Here is a 16,826-nt window from a genome sequence, read left to right on the forward strand (position 1 = left end):
ACAGTTGTGGTCTGAATAGATGTGACAAGAAAGAAGAAGTTGGGTGTTCCAAGGAAGTCAAGGTTCTTTTGGGACACCGGAATGGAACATTGGGGTTCTCAAACTTGGGTCCCCAGATGTTGTTGGCCTACAGCTCTCGCCATCCTCAGCCACAATGGCCTGGGAGTTAGTTGTAGTCCAACGACATCTGGGGACCCAAGTTTGAGGACCTCTGCTTTAGGGGACACGTGAATTGCTTTGCTTAACAGCCTGCTGACATCAAGGAAACAAACTCACCCTTTGGAAGTTAAGCCTGCTCCCAGACACTCATGAAACTGCAGAGCAAATGTTTTCATTTCTAATTCCCGGAAAGGAATATGAAAGAAAATCTCTGGCTATTCTCCGGAAGTTCCTTGTATGTGCACAGAAATGAGGAGATGAAATATCTGTGCCTGTTAAACGCATTCCCTTGTGTCTGGCCAGAAAGATTCCTGCATGGCCAAATATGAGACAGAAGAGTCGGGGGAGGGCAGCCCCTCCAGACCCCCCCCCTCACCTAACAGGTTTCTTAATAGTGTACTTAGACTAAAATTACAATCTGGCTTGCTCCTTTTTCTTTCTTCTAAACAGAAAAGTGAAACTGAAGGGCCTCACAGGGGCATTATGATAAACCAAGAGCCCGGCGAGCGCGAGTAATAGAAATTTTTGTCAAAGCCAGTGTAATTACCAAGTGAACCTAGGGCCTGAAATGGAAGTGAAGAGGAGAGTGGGGAAGGAGAGGAAGCACAGATGTCAGACAAATGGTACCCGACTCCAGCAAAGCTTCAATCTCACCACCCAGCACCTTAGAGCCTTTATCGGAAGCCAGCAGACATCCAGAAGTGCTCGGAAGCATGAAGGCGGCGAAGACGGGGCTTCATGAGTGGGAAATGAATGCTGATGTCTCAGGCCACATCAGCAGCAAGAGGTCTCAAGCGACCTTATCAAGCAAGTGCTTCTTCACATGGCACGTAACTAATTGATGGAGTTCACTGCCACAAACCATTGCCTTAGGTGGCTTTAAAGGGGGATGAGACAAAAGGAAGGATAGGTTTGGGCCCAGGGTTTTTAAGAGAGTGCCTTCTTTTGTCATGAACTCAGCTGCCTGTTATGTTCATCTGGAGAGGTCCGATTACAGTTGCCACCAGCTCATCTGGTGGTGACCCAGGAATGGGCTGTCTCTGTGGCTGCCCCGGGGCTTCGGAATATGCTCCCCATTAAAATAAGAGCATCTCCTTCTCTGTTTGTTTTCAGGAAGACCCTCAAGACTCACCTGTGCTCACAGGCTTTTAACTGGAATTAATTTTAATAATTGGTTTTGATATTGGTTTTATGCTTTTCTTTTTATTGTGTTTTGTGGATTTTAATCTGTGACTTTTTATATGGTTTTAAATTTTGTACATTGCCTAGAGATGTGCATATCAGATGGTATAAAAATATGATAAATACATAAAATAAAATAATAGGTCTAGCAGCAGCTATTAGCCATGATGGCTTTGTGGAACCTCCAGGTTCAGAGGCAGTATATCATGGAACAGCAGTTGCTAGAGAGCTCAACTTCTGGACTTCCTTCTGAAAGAACCTGGCTGACCCACCAGGGGCAGTAGGGTGCTAGACTAGATGGGCCTTTCACCTGATCCAGCAGAGTAACTCTGTCTTATGCAGTGTGTGAAGGATCCACACCACTGCTAACACGTGACATGGATCTCCCTGACAATTTACCAGTTTAACCGCTGCCATCAAGTAGACTTTTGTGCTGTAGGCTGAGTGTACCAAAAGAGCCTTCCAACTTCCGTTGCAAAAACAAACTTTGGTAGAGTGGTAAGGCCTTCTTTAAAGATAAACAAGTAATTTTATTTTGCAGTTAGTTCACTTTAAATCAATAGTTGCTTCACAAGTTTAGTATATATAAAACAAAATCATCAACCAAAAGAGCATAGGGAACAAACAGAATGTGGTCAAAAACACTTCCGCTAACCTGACCCTCACTGAGCCCTAACTTAGAGTCCTTGATGATCGCTGAAGGGTTCTGCGAAAGCTAAGTTAGCGTAACCAGCGCCATCTTTGCTTCTGTAAGCCTGCTTGCAACTATTAGGGAACAGAGACAGAGAGACAGTCTGCTAAAATTAGGAAAAGGTCAGAGAAGGGGATTTTTATGAACTAATCACAAAACAAACAATTGGCCAGACAGTTGGTTGCTGACGGTTGCAAATTGCTCAAGCCTAGAAACCGCAAGGAAGGGACAAGGGAGTTGGGGGCCTGGCATAAGGACAGCCTGACGAAATGTGTGTATGATAATGTATAGAAAAACAACTTGCTTAAAATGACCAATAGAACTTCTCTGATCAAGAGGGCGACCGTATATAGGGAATGGGGAAGTGGGGTGAGCTTGTTTACCTAAGGGTATAAAAATGCCTGTAAAACTCTCTTGGACGCGCCACTTCTTGCATGATTATGAGAGGGGATGCCCGGTTTGCTTTGCTCAGCTGAATAAAGAAACTGAAAAGAATCTCCTGCTTGTCTCTGTTAATTGGCATAAGAGGCAAGAGTCAGCCTTGCCCAGGCTAGCTGGGAGGGCGCGGGACACCCCTTAAAAAGGGACCCCAAAATCACCTTTAGCAACTCTGGCTTTTCCTTCGGCAGTCTCTTGTCCTGGTCACAGTAGAAGCCTGGAGTTCAATAATCCAGCCTGCTTCTGTGATTCCAGCTCTTGCTACAGCCACAGCATTGATCCTCTCTAGCCTGGGCTCACAATTCTTCAGCTTTGACTGGCTGCGGCCCCTCCGCTTGGACTGGACTCAGTTCCTTCAGCTCTCCAACATTTACTTCTTGTCCTTCTGACTTCTCTCTCCTTTTCTCTGCACACTCCAGCTCTTGTAGCTGCAGACTCTCCACGCTCGCTTCCAAAACGCAGCTTCTTCACTCTTCATCTGGTGACTTCAGACTCTCTCTCTCTCTCTCTGCTAAAGCAGCCTCCTATATATATACACAGTTTTTCTCTAACAATGTTTAAAACAACCCAGTCAGTACAACTTAAGTTCCCTCCATTTTGCAAAATGCAACCAATTAAATCAAAGCTCCCTTGCCCTCCAAAATTAACTCAGTACATTGCATCATCTTTAACTGAAACTTGCTTGAACAGAAACTATGAACGTTTGACCCTCCTAGCTTTTCTCTAACACAGGGACTTTGCAAGCATTTTACAATAATGCTGAGGTTTTAGGGATATCAATGCAATAATAATACAATTCATTTGTAAGGGCTTATTTACAAAAAGACCAAGAGGTCTAGGCCTCATTCCTCCACACAAGATTTCCCAAACTTGGGTCCCCAGATGTTGTTGGGCTACATATCCAATCATCCGCAGCGACAAAGGTATTGCAGGTGGGATGATGGGACCCCAGATATGGGACTGAAACTGCTTTAGTTGCTCTAGTGGATGACCTACACCGAGAACTAGACAGGGGGAGTGTGTCCCTGTTGGCTCTTCTGGACCTCTCAGCGGTGTTCAATACCATCAACCTGGAGCTGATGTTGCCATAAGTAGCATTTGCAAAGGAAGCTAGAGCCAGGAACCACAAGTCAATCGCAGAGGTCAGAGCTGAGGGTACGCAAGCCAGAGGTCAGAGTTGGGGAAGATTATAATTGCTCGGAGAGAGTCCCTTAAAGATAGTGCATGAGTGGTTGGTACCATCGGGACAGGGGGGAGGTGGAGGGATGAATGCTCATGGTGACGTTTGACAAGATGTACACCCCTAGAGAGGGAAAATAGGTGAACCCATCATGATACTTTCACTTTTCAGAGTATTAGCATGCTTTTATTGTCCTGACCATCAGACCTGCAACAATCAAATTTGCAATAGTCTTCTAAAAGCTTTTAGAAGTTTTTAAAACACAAAAACTACTAAACCGTTGTACTGAAGTTGTCAGAGGAATGGAAATTTAATCCAAAGGTGAATCCAATTGATTGATTGGTTGATTAACTAGACATTTAATCCAACGATTAACTCTATGGGGAGAGTACAACAGTTGACCCTGACCTTTTCCTTTGTGCAAAAATGACTGCAATTTTACCCAAATGTTTTGGGGGTAGGGATGAAGAAGGAGTGGTGACACAGAGAAGGCTGTATGTGCAGCAATGCTACCAGCTATTATCCTTCTCTAGTGGGGTAGACGTTGCCAAAAATCACTAGGAGCATTCATCCCCTGAGATGGTACCAATGGCCAGAATTTGTGAGCCTGGCTCATAGACTCACAGGAAGTCAGTGGCCTTTCCTGTTTAGGGGAGCCAATGGTGAGCCTGGTCAGGTGGAGCCACCCCAGGCTGTGGGAGGCCTTCATTGTCTAGGGAGATGTTCTAGCCTGTGGCCCTGGCAGCAGCCCCCACATGGGGCACATGTGCACACAGTGCCATTATTCCTAACCTGCAGGGTTGAATAAGAGAAAGAAAGAAAGAAAGAAAGAAAGAAAGAAAGAAAGAAAGAAAGAAAGAAAGAAAGAAAGAAAGAAAGAAAGAAAGAGAGGGAGGGAGGGAGGGAGGGAGGGAGGGAGCACCACGAGGTGCTCTGCTTGGGGCGGCAAAATGTCCTGGGTCAAATCAGGTCCCCTGAAACTTTATTTGGGGGCGGAGAGCTTTGTTCCCTCTAACAAGGATTCCCAGATGGTCTATCTGGCTCAGTATTGTCTTCACAGACCGGCAGCAGCTTCTCCAAGGTTGCAGGCAGGAATCTCTCTCAACCCTATCTTGGAGATACTGCCAGGGAAGGAAGTTGGGACCTGGATGCTCTTCCCAGAGCAGCTCCATCCCTTAAGGGGAATATCTTGCAGTGCTCACACATCAAGTCTCCCATTCATATGCAACCAGGGTGGACCCTGCTTAGCTAAGGGGACAAGTCACGCTTGCTACCACAAGACTAGCTCTCTAGGTTTACCTTTCAGCTAGAAAGTAGTGGTTTCCAAACAGAGGGCAACTCACTTACTCCATCCCCTCTTTCTTGAGTCTACTTGCTACTCTTTGCAGCCACTCCCCCTTCTATCTGCTGCTTCAGTAGCCATATTTTTTCCCCCTTTCATCCCTCTCCAAGTGATCCAACCAACCAGGGATCATGTACTGGGCATCATTTATGTATTTAAAATATCTCTATCCTGCCCCATCAGCACACTACTGCTTGGGACAGCTTACCAGAAAACAAAAACAAACAAACAAAAAGCAAACATAAAACCAAAACCACAGTCAGATCAAAAAGCAGAGAAGACCAACACTGATTAAAACTGAAAACCTAACTAAAACCAGTAGTGGTTTAAAAAAAAATGTTATGTGTTCATTCATTCATACATACATACATTCATTCAATTTATATAGCATCCTTCCTAAAGTGGCTCAGGGTAATTTACATTAAAGTCAAAAACACATAATAGAAGAATTACAATCAGAAATCATTTAAACCAGATTAAAACTCATTAAAATTAAAACTAAAACCAGATATATTTAGAAGCCAGTGCAACTATTTAAGAAGAGGCATAAGTTTTAAATGATTTTTTTTTAAGGAGGGTTTCCAGATTTGGTTTCAATGCTAATCATTGAAGTGCCTCTGAGAGAGCATTCCAAAATGGGGGCCACTCTGACAGGGCCCTGTCCCTGGTCCTCACCAGCTGGGTTTGAGCAGCAATTAACACTCGCTAGCATCCTTGGAGCATCACCCTGAACCAGTTGAAGCTCCAAGCAGCCTCCAAAGGCAGTAATCCAATCTGGACATAAACAATGCATGGGTGACCAAAGTCCGATCTGGGTTCTCCAAGCAGGGCTGTAGCTGGTGTGCCAGCCAGAACTGGGGAAAGGCACTCCTGGACATTGGGGCTACCTGGGCTTCCAATGGCCACTAGCTTGGATGGCTTTAAATGGGGCTAAATAGACAAATTCATGGAGGACAGGTCTATCAATGGCTACTAGTCTGGTGGCTCTAGGCCACCTCCAACCTCTGAGTACCAGTTGCAGGGGAGCAACAGCAGGTGAGAAGGCACGCCCTCAGCTCTTGCCTGTGGCTTCCAGCGGCATCTGGTGGGCCACTGTGCGAAAGAGGATGCTGGACTAGATGGGCCTCCTTGGGCCTGATCCAGCAGGGCTGCTCTTATTACTGTGTTGGGTCCACAAGAACCCTCAAGCTACAAACTTGGTCTTTCAGGGGGAGTATGCCCCGTCTAAGACCAGATGTACCTCATCACTTGGATTATTAGTTTTACTGACCCAGAGGACCCTTGTCTTGTCAGGATTCAGTTTCAGTTTGTTCAGGACATTGGCTGTCTCCCTGGTATCAACAGATTTATACAATAGGTAGAGCTGGGTACCATCAGCATACTGATGACCCCACAGCCCATACCAACAAATGATCTCTCCCAGACGTTTCATGTATATGTGGAACAGGATGGAGGACAGAATAAAACCCTGCAGTACCCCATAAGCCAATGGTCAGAGAATGGTCCAGGCTTCCTCACAGCACCACCTTCTGGGCACAGTGAAGCGCGCACACACCCCTCCTCCCATTTTGGTTCAGCTCAAGAGATGTGCTCTGTCCTAAAAAGGACCAGAGAGAGGTTATTGCAAGCTTGATTTAGGCGCATCATGCTCTGGGGACTTCTCATGTCCTATTGTAACAAATGGAAGCAGCACAAGAGCATTAAGGTGGTGGGTCGCAGTGGCCAGAGAAAGTGGCAGGGCGTGCACCTCACAGCCCTGAAATCTCCCTGTGCCTTCTCCGTATGAGGGAAGAGAGCTGGTCTTGTGGTAGCGAGCATGAATTGTCCCCTTTTCTAAGCAGGATTTGGCCTGGTTTGCATTTGGATGGGAGACTACATGTGAGCTCTGTAAGATGATATGGCCGCTCTGGGAAGAGCTTCTGCATGTTTGCATGCAGAAGGTTCCAAGTTCCCTCCCTGGCAGCATCTCTCAGATAGGGCTGAGAGAGACTCCTGCCTGTAAACTTGGAGAAGCCACTGCCAATCTGTGTAGACAATGCTGAGCTAGATGGACCAAGGGTCTGACTCAATATATGGCAGCTTCCCATGATGCTATGAGCTTCACTCCTTGTGAATGAAAACGTACATGGCAAACGCTCACCCACAAAGGCCATAGAAGCACCTCTAGCAGAGGTCAGCTTGAGATTCTGTAAGCAGATTTTTATTTCTCATGGGGGTTTTTTGCACTGAAACCAGCGCAGCTAATTAGCAAAATGACAAAAAAAAATGTCAAATGCCTTTTTGAGGAGCTCATGTTGCTGGGACTGGAAACAAACCATTTTGCTATTCTGGGTTGCGCTGGCCAATGAGGACTCTGAGGTCCTAGCGAAAGTGCAACAGCATCATCTTTTGGCAAACGACCAATCCTGCACCTTCTGGTCCTTGTCACAGCCATTGCTGCCGCCACAAGAAAGCCAGGGCAATGTGTTGGCTTAGCACAAGATCACAAGTTTAAGGGCCAAAAGTCTCCTAATGGCTGGGTTCTGACAGGGTATCAAGAGCCTTCCCAGACCCAGAAAAGAAATCGGCATTTTGCCTGACAAAGTGTAATGGCTGCATTGTATTTCTGGCATGGGAGACAGTCGTGCCTTTGAGCACACTTGCAAGCTTGGGGTATCACAGCTGAAAAAGGATTAAGGGACTTGAAAGCCGTGCCTCAAAGGAAAGGTGACCACTCAAGGATGTATCATGGATTGAGGTTTATGTCGCCTGACCACGACTGATAGTACAAGATTGTGGGGCTGGGGGGAGGCGAAGGGATCAGAATAAATGTTGAAGGATCCGCTCTTGCCCACTGTGCATCATGCTATCAAAATGCTGTATTCCAGCCCAGGCTGATGTTTTTAAAGCCTTTCAGATGCTGTGATGCTTATGAGTGGGCAGTTATACTGATTATAATTATTACAGTACTATACAGAATGGTGTCAGCTTATGTGGCGCAGTGGGGAAATGTTTGACTAACAAGCGGAAGGTTGCCGGTTCAAATCCCCGCTGGTACTATATCGGGCAGCAGCGATATAAGAAGATGCTGAAAGGCATCATCTCACACTGCGTGGGAGGAGGCAATGGCAAACCCCTCCTATATTCTACCAAAGACAACCACAGGGCTCTATGGGCGCCAGGAGTTGAAATCAACTTGACGGCACACTTCACTTTACCTTTATACAGAATGATGCCTTACAACATTCCTGAGGGAACAGAGTGAGGTCTCTGCCCCAAGAAGCTTACAATCTAGAAAAGGCAATGGGGGGGAGCAAGGAGGAACAAGTGAAGCTCCAGCTATTTAAAACTGAAGCGGTTTTTTGAGCAAGGATTTGGAGGAAGAGAGACAGATGGTACCACACAGGTGGTTGATCAAACTTTTGACCAAACTGGAAAGGGTGTCTTTGCTGGCAAAAGGGAAAATGTAGACTTTGCTGCCACCAGCTTATGTTTTCTGTTGGCATCAGCATCAGCACTTGTCTCAGCAGCCAACCAGCTGCCATTTCTTTTCCCCAGGTGTTTCTTGGGATGATGCTATGTGGATTGGGCAATGCATTAGATCTTTAAATCTTTAAATCAATCAATCAATCAATCAATCAATCAAATGATTTAGTGTCCATATGAGGGGCATTCTGGGGGAAAGAGAGGAGGGACACCATGGCACTGGTGTCAAGATCATCCCTACCTCTGAATTCACACCTACCATATCACCAAAATGGCTTCCCAGTTTCCATTGCCCACAATAGGGCAGCAGAAACTGCAGGCCTTCTTAGCACCACCTCAGCTTAAGGGAAGGACCAGGGGTATCATGGTTTGCTATTTGACTTTAACTATTAGCATGCCACCCACGTTCGGACAATGACTTCATTCAGACAATGGCTTCAGACAATCATTCCAACAATGGCTTTTCCCGTGACACTCTATGGATGCGAAAGCTGGACTTTGAAGAAGCAAGATAGAAAAAACATTGACACTTTTGAACTTTGGTGCTGGACAGCTTCCTGGTCCATGGATAGCCAGGAACACAAGCAAATGGATCATAGAACAAGTCGAACCAGAATTTTCACTCGAGGCACAAATGACCAGGCTCAAACTATCATACCTTGGACACACTATGTGAAGATCCAGCTCCCTTGAGAAGTCCATAATGCTGCGGAAAGTTGAAGGAAAGAGAAGAAGAGGACAACCAGCAGCAAGGTGGATGGACTCAATTGCAACAGCAATGAATGCACCACTGAGAGAGCTTAAAGGCCAAGTTGAAGATTGACCATCTTGGAGAGAATCTATCTATGTGGTTGCTAAGAGTCGACACTGACTTGATGGCACTTAATTAGTCAATGCCATACACTGTGAGGGTCTGGGAATGAAAAAGTGATTTGCAATTAAAATGCATACACAAATCTGGGGGGGGAAATAAGTTTCTGCAGCAGTCATTCCCAGCTCTTCTACCCAAGATGCTTCCAAATGCAGATGCCAAAGATGGGACATGGGGCCTTCTACTTGCAAATCAGAAGGTGAGGATGGAACCATAACTCAGTGCTAGAGCACCTGCTTTGCATGCCAAAGGTTCCAGGTGCAATCCCTGGCAGCATCTCCAGGTAGGGTTGGGAAAGACTCCTGCCTCAAACCTTGGAGAGCTGCTGCCAGTCAGTGTAGACAATACTGAGCTAGATGGACCAAGGCTTCAACTGGATATAAGGCAGCTTTCTGTGTTCCTGAAACATGTGCTGTACCACTAGCCAGGCCATCCTCCCCAGTTTGAAGGGCTTGTCCCATAAAATTGGTTGCAGACAGTGGTTGCCACTTACATTGTCTTGAGAAAAGACTGTACCTCTCCAATCACAGGTCTGAATTGAATGTTGCAGTTGTTCCTCTCAGGACGAACAAAACAGCCAGAAGAGAACTGTAAAGCAGAGTGATTTGTAGAAGTACCTGACCCTGTGAAGGTAGAGACAGGCATGTGTTCTCCTCTGCTGAGCCTACTTAGAACCTCAAAAGCAAGGAGGAAAAAATAAAGTTACAGAGGCAGATGTACAGAGCCACCTTGAAGTGCACGCTCCTAAAACTTTTAACAATGCAAGGGTGCCACCTTGAGGAGTCACAGATTATTACACCATCCTTTCAGAGCGCTTTAGAATTCAAAACTGCCCACTGATATGTGTGTGTAATTCGTGCAGATAACATGCACCCCCTACAACACACACCTGTGCATTTTCCTTGTCTGTGAACACTACTTTGTTGCCTAGTCCATGACATTTAGAAGCCTACACAGAGTGGGAGAAAATCCTCAGTACTGGCAATTTGACAGCACTATTGCAGATTAAATCGTTATATTCATTTGTGAAGGCACTGTAGGGAGTAGCAGTGGAGTCTAGGGGAAGTGTCTTTGGCACTGGGGGAGAAATGGAGGCGTTTGATCATGGTCTGAGTTCTACTCATTTTACTTTTCTAATTATCAGTCACTTTTGACATCATCTAACATAATACAACCTTCGCATGACTAAAGAACAGCCCTGCTGGATCAGGCTCAAGGCCCATCTAGTCCAGCATCTTGTTTCCCACACTGGCCCACCAGATGCCACTGGAAGCTTACAGGCAGGAGTTGAGGGCATACCCTCTCTATTGTTGTTACCACCACCACCACCACTACCACCCCGCAACTGGTACTCAGAGGCATCCCGCCTTTGAGGCTGGAGGTGGCCTATAGGCCTCCAACGAGTAGCCGTAGATAAACCTCTCTTCCATGAAGTTATCCAAACCCCTCTTAAAGCCATCCAGGTTGTTGGCTGTCACCACATGTTGTGGCAGAGAATCCCACGTTGATTATGTGTTATGTGAAAAAGTACTTCCGTTTCTTGGTCTTAGATTTCCTGGCAATCAATTTCCTGGCAGTGGGATGACCCCTGGTTCTAGTGTTATGGGAGAGGGAGAAGAATTTCTCTCTATCCACTTTCTCCACACCATGCATGGTTTTATAGACCTCTATCATGTCTCCCCGCAGTCATCTTTTTTCTAAACTAAAAAGCCCCAGGTATTGTAGCCTTGCCTCATAAGAAAGGTGCTCTAGGCCTCTGATCATCTTCGTTGTCCTCCTCCGCACCTTTTCCAGTTCTACAATGTCCTTTTTAAGATGTGGTGATCAGAATTGTACACAGTACTCCAGATGTGGCCGCACCATTGTTTTTTATAAGGGCATTATAATATTAGCAGTTTTATTTTCAATCCCCTTCCTAATGATCCCTAGCATGGAATTGGCCTTTTTCACAGCTGCTGCACATTGAGTTGACACTTTCAACGAGCAGTCCACCACAACCCCAAGATCCCTCTCCCAGTCAGTCACCGACAGCTCAGATCCCCTCAGGGTATACTTGAAGTTGGGGTTTTACGTCCCATTGTGCATCACTTTACACTTGCCAACATTGAACCACATTTGCCATTTTGTCGCCCACTCACCCAGTTTGGAGAGATTCTTTTGGAGCTCCTTACAATCCATTGTGGATTTCACTACCCGAAAGAGTCTGATGTTATCTGCAAATGTGGCTACCTCACTGCTTACTCCTACTTCTAGATCACTTATAAATAAATTTAAAAGCACCAGTCCCAGTACAGATCCCTGGTGGACCCCACTTCTTACTTCCCTCCATTGTGAAAACTCTCCATTTATCCCTACCCTGTTTCCTGTCCTTCAACCAGTTAGCAATCCACACATGGACTGCTCAGTTTTCTCAGGAGTCTTTGGTGAGGAACTTTGTCAAAAGCCTTTTGCAAGTCCAGGTATACTCTGTCAACTGGATCACCTTGATCCACACACTTGTTGACAGTCTCATAGAACTCCAAAAGGTTTGTGGGGCAGGATTTACTTGACTTGAATTTTTGAACTGCACCAATGTTCTTTTAGAATTATACTTTTGTAAAATAAAACACACACACACATTATTTTGTACCTGGTTGCTCACTTTTTTAAAAGCCCTGTGTCCTTTCCTTCATTCTAAGCAGCATATGCTAACCACAGGATCAGAACCAACAGGCCCAAGTCTGGTTCCCACATGCATAAACATCTGGTGATTTCCGTATCTAGAAAAGACAGAACCAAAACTATCCTGTCAAAACTTTCAGCACAAAATTGTGGGGTAGGAGCTGCTTCAAAACCAGCAGCCCTAGACCAGCTCTGCATCTGTGGCAATGCTCCCCTGGAGGGGTAGCAGCCCCCACTTTTATTTCCCATAAGTCCCCTGAGAATTATAATTTATTTATTTATTATTTATTTATTTAATGGATTTTATACTGCCCCAAACCAAAGTCTTATAAATCATAATTTTATAATTTAATTCTAAAAATTATAAAATTATAAAATTATAATTTTAATTCCAAAAATTATAAATTATATTTTTGTTACTTACCCCCTTTGGGGTAGTTGTTGGAAGCGGTGGGGGGGTGTATCTGCGGAGGTTCCCACTCCCTCTGCCAGCCTCTCTTGCAGCCCAAACCAGCTCAATCGCCCGGGCCATGCAGAGGCCAACTGCGCAGGCGCGGCGGCCTCCAAAATGGCTGCTGCCCTGGAGGGGGAAGGCCCGAACGGGCCGAGGAGCTGGCCAAATGGGCCAGTTTGGGCTGCAAGAGAGACTGGCAGGGGGAGTGGGAACCTCCGCAGACACACACACACACACACCGCCTCCAATAACTAGCCCAAAGGGGGTAAGTAACTTTTAAAAATATATATATATTTATTTATTTTTAAAAGGTCTGTGAACCACCACCACCACCCCTGGACCAGACCGGAGGGGTTCGAAGGGGTGCCGGACTGAACTGGCCAGGTCTGATTCAAGTCCGGTTCAGACTTGAACCGAACTGGGCCAGCCGGTTCTGTGCACACCCCTAGTGGCAGCCATGAACCACCCAGAGGATTGCCACCAATGAGGTCCTCATGCACTGCCCACCTTTCAACCCCATTTCACTCTGCCCCTTAAAAATTGCCGTTTCCCAACCTACAAATGGGGCAACTTAACTGGGAGGGGGCATTTCGACTCAAATCTAGGAACTGTTATCTGTGCCTCACTCACAAAGTATGGTAAATAAATTCCATTTATGAGCATTGGTTTAATGCTTTGCCTCCTTTTTTTTTCTTTTCTTTTTTTTTTTCAATTTTCCTTTTGTTTTGTCAGGGTGGATGAAAAGCAAAAAAAATAAGAAAAAATCTCCCCAAAGAGCAGAACTGGGACAATAATTTACCAAGTAATAGAAAACCGGTACTTGGAAAATGGGGACAGTTGGCCTTATGGTTGATTCTGAGGATACACAGTTGTCATGGAAACCTACTGTGCTGCTTTCAGTAGAGCAGCAAAAAACATCGAATGTTCTAGAAGAGTGATGGCTTTTATGGATTTGAGTGTGTAGGCCCACAGTGTCACATGGGGAAGCACTCAGCAAGAGGAATCTCAAAGGATGTTGAGGACAACCTTAATAGACCACATAATCTGTGGAGCTCACTGCCACAAGATTTGGTGAGGGCCATGAGCTATGAGGGCATTCATAGGAGATTTGATGAATGTATGGGGTGGGGAAGAGGTTTCTCCAAGGTTTTTAGTTACAGTGGCAACATGAAACCTCCAGGTTCTCAGGCAGCCCATGTCTGAATGCCAATTGCTTGGTGGGTTGGGGTGGGGGCAATGGGAGAGGGCTGTTGCCTTCTGTTCAAGATTTTTTTTATGGGGAAATCCCTCAGGGACTCAAGGAATCAGAAGTCTAGGTTTCCTGTGCAATTGCTGCCCACTGACCCAAGGAAACCAGGTTTACACAAGTTATCAATACATGGATTTTATTTTCACCAGACTTGACAGGAGTTGACAGCAAAGGCATCCTCGCGGCCATACCAGCACAGCAGATAACAACAACCAGGAGTCAAGGCAACAGAATGAGGAAGCAAAACTAGCAGCTAACTGGAATGTCAGAAGAAAGCTAAGCTAAGCCCTGTGCACCCCATTTTTGTACCCCAAGTTGGGTTATCTTTCACCCAATGACTGGCTAGTACCCCAAAGTTGCCCCTTTCAGTTGGTCAGATGCATCACCCCATAAATTGACGTAGATCGTACTTACCCTTACGCAGATTGTGATTAGCCTTATACCTTGGGCTACTGTTTTTCTGAACCTCCACCCACCCTTTTGATCTAAAAACACCGGTTCTATGGTGAGCACAACCTCCTGATAGGGATGTGCTCGAAGCGTTTCAGCACCTCTGTTTCGAGGCATCGAAACGGTTCGAGCTTCCTCAGCTGAATCGTTTCGGTGGGGGTGAGCTGGTCACTTTAACTGGAGGAAGGCAGGTCTTGCCTGCCCCTCCGTTGCTTCTCTACTGCCCCCCTCCCTGCCACCCTGCTGCCCCAGAGTTTGTATCAAGCAGCCGGGCTGTCTGTTTGGAAAAGCCACGCTGCTCCGACTGCATCAGTTCCCTGTTCCAAGCAGCCTTTGAGCAATGTCTGGAAGGAAATGGCATCTGAGCATGTGCGGATGGCATCTTGAGTGGTCTGCATGGTGGGCTGCTGGAACCGGAGCAGCATGGCTTTTTCAAACCGACAGCCCAGCTGCTTAATACAAACAGCACCATGGCGGGGTGTGGGGATGAGCAACGGAAGGGCATGTAAGACTTGCCTTCCTCCAATTAAAGTGACTCCTCTCTGCCCCCCAGGGTGTGCACGAAATGCTTCGTGCTCATCCCTACTTCCTGAGTACACAGAACACACCTGTCCTGTCACCTTCCTGTTATTTGACAGTTCAGTGCACACACAGAGAAAGAGAAGAAAACTTGATCTGATCCGTAGAGGCTTAGCACAGGCCCCAAAGCCTGAAACTTTGGTCAAGCCAAATGGCTAAGTTAATCAGATTGCTGCCATCTTCAGGTCCAACACTTCACATGCTGCTTGTGGACTTCCCATTTGGTTGGCCACTGTGCGAAGCTGTATGTGGACCTTTGGTGTGGTTTAGAATAGGGGTGTGCACAAATCGATTTTTTTCCGATTTGATTTGTACCTGAATTGAAACACCTTTGATTTGTTTTGGGTCCAGATCTGACCCCCCCGCCAAATCATCCCAGTTTCAATTTGTACCCGAATTTTCTGAATCTGAATCTGAATTGATGTGGATCAAAAAAAAGAGTCCCGGGGTCAAAAGATTGGGGTGGGTGGTAGTGCCCAATGGGTGGAAGCTACCACCCAAATTTCAAAGAAATTGGGCAAAGGGGTGATTTTTAAAGAATGTTTGAAGTTGGTACGTCTTTAAGCTTTTCCCCATAGGGAATAAAGGAGATTTCAGCAAATCTATAGCTCCACATGGGGGGGGGGGCATCAGGGTGGCCCAGAGTGGGTTGTGGTGTGTGGTAGTGCCTTGCCCAATAGGTAGCTTCCTTGCACCCACTGGATACTACCACCCACCACAACCTGCTCTGGGCCACCTCGGTGCCCCCCACAAGGTATAAGGTTGCTGAAATCCCCGTTATTCCCTATGAGGGAAAGTTTAAAGATGCGTAAACTTCAAAAATTCTTTAAGCATCACCCCTTTGCCCAATCTCTTTGAAATTTGGGTGGTAGCCTCCACCCATTGGGCACTACCACCCGACCCACTTTGGCCACAAAAGGGAGGTCCGAATCTCCTAATTTTTGTTCTGTACCTAAATCTGGGCACTAGAGGACAGGGGATGATTTGTTTTGTCTACAAATCACCCGAATCAGCCAGATTTGGGTACAAATCATTTTGTACCCAAATTGTTTCGCACATCCCTGGTATAGAAGACACTTGGTTATGTTCTTAACTCAGAGCTTCTGTTAAAGTGTTTAAAAATCTAGATCACAGTATTCAGTTGGGGTTTTTAAAACTTCTCTGTGTGTGTTTTTAAAGTCTCTATCACAACATTTTAATGTCTCCCTCCAGCAAGGGGGACTGTGTTAGAGTGACCTGATTGGCAACAACTTCTCCAGAGGACTGGCATGTTCTGCCTGGGCTCCTCCTCAAGCCCACTAGGACCTACCACAGTTTTGCTCCTTGGTGCCACCCAAAGGGCCAGTATTTTTTAGCTCAGCAACTGGCAACCCTACAGTAATGGTCTGTAAGGGTAAATTTTATGGATACACATAAGATACACATTAGATATATGCAAATACACATCAGATTTATGCAAATCTGTGTGTGCATGCAGAGAGAGAGAGAGAGAGAGAGAGAGAGAGAGAGACACACCAATATGACCTATTGCCAAGTTCTATAGTCACAGAGGTCATTCTGCCAATTTGATAAAGGGTTTGATAGCTGTGTGCGCTCCCAATTTTTGGCTATGTGGAAGCACGGTAGGAGGAAAAGCTACCCAGGCTCCCCCTGCTTTGCTTCCACAAAACTTTTGAATGTTTTTAAACTTTTTAACTTTTAAATTTCAATTGTGCATTCAAGGTCATTGAAAAAAGCTTCCCACAAAACTGAAAACTGGGAGCACAAACAGCCCCTAAACTTGGGTAGAACACAGTTTTTAGCTGACTTTCCAGTAGGCTTATGAGATCTCCTGGCATTCTGTGTGTGTGTTTGTGTGTCCGTGTGTACTCCGCCCCCATCGACTTTGCAACGCCTGGACCAGTATGAACCAAATCGGGCATAGTTGTAGGGACACATCAAGAGTGTAGTTTGTGATGATGTCATCCACCCCAATCCAAGATGGTGGGCAAGTAAACTTTTGAGGCACAAGTGGGCTAACTTTTGAACCGCTTAACCAGTTTGAACCAAATTTGCTACAGCTGCAGGGACACATAGGGATGCCCAAATGGCATGGTGTGTGATGA

The 16,826-nt window shown here is 45.9% G+C and overlaps 2 long non-coding RNA genes across 3 annotated transcripts; one reads left to right on the forward strand and one right to left on the reverse strand.

Moving 5' to 3' along the window:
- Positions 1–1,856: 1,856 nt before the first annotated feature.
- LOC128322133 (uncharacterized) lies at positions 1,857–13,394 on the reverse strand. 2 transcript variants are annotated; one of them, XR_008305546.1, is made up of 4 exons: positions 13,243–13,394; positions 11,958–12,087; positions 9,822–10,003; positions 1,857–3,017 (listed from the first exon to the last, which is right to left on the reverse strand). It is a non-coding gene; the product is annotated as an uncharacterized LOC128322133 (long non-coding RNA). The 2 variants fall into 2 exon arrangements; XR_008305545.1 differs by having other exon boundaries at positions 1,857–2,994; positions 13,243–13,387.
- Positions 13,309–14,101, forward strand: LOC128322132 (uncharacterized). Its single transcript, XR_008305544.1, has 2 exons — positions 13,309–13,514; positions 13,842–14,101. It is a non-coding gene; the product is annotated as an uncharacterized LOC128322132 (long non-coding RNA).
- The last annotated feature ends 2,725 nt before the right edge of the window (positions 14,102–16,826 follow it).

Source organism: Hemicordylus capensis, chromosome 4, assembly GCF_027244095.1.
Source record: "Hemicordylus capensis ecotype Gifberg chromosome 4, rHemCap1.1.pri, whole genome shotgun sequence".
In the NCBI taxonomy this organism is placed as follows: Eukaryota; Metazoa; Chordata; class Lepidosauria; order Squamata; family Cordylidae; genus Hemicordylus; species Hemicordylus capensis.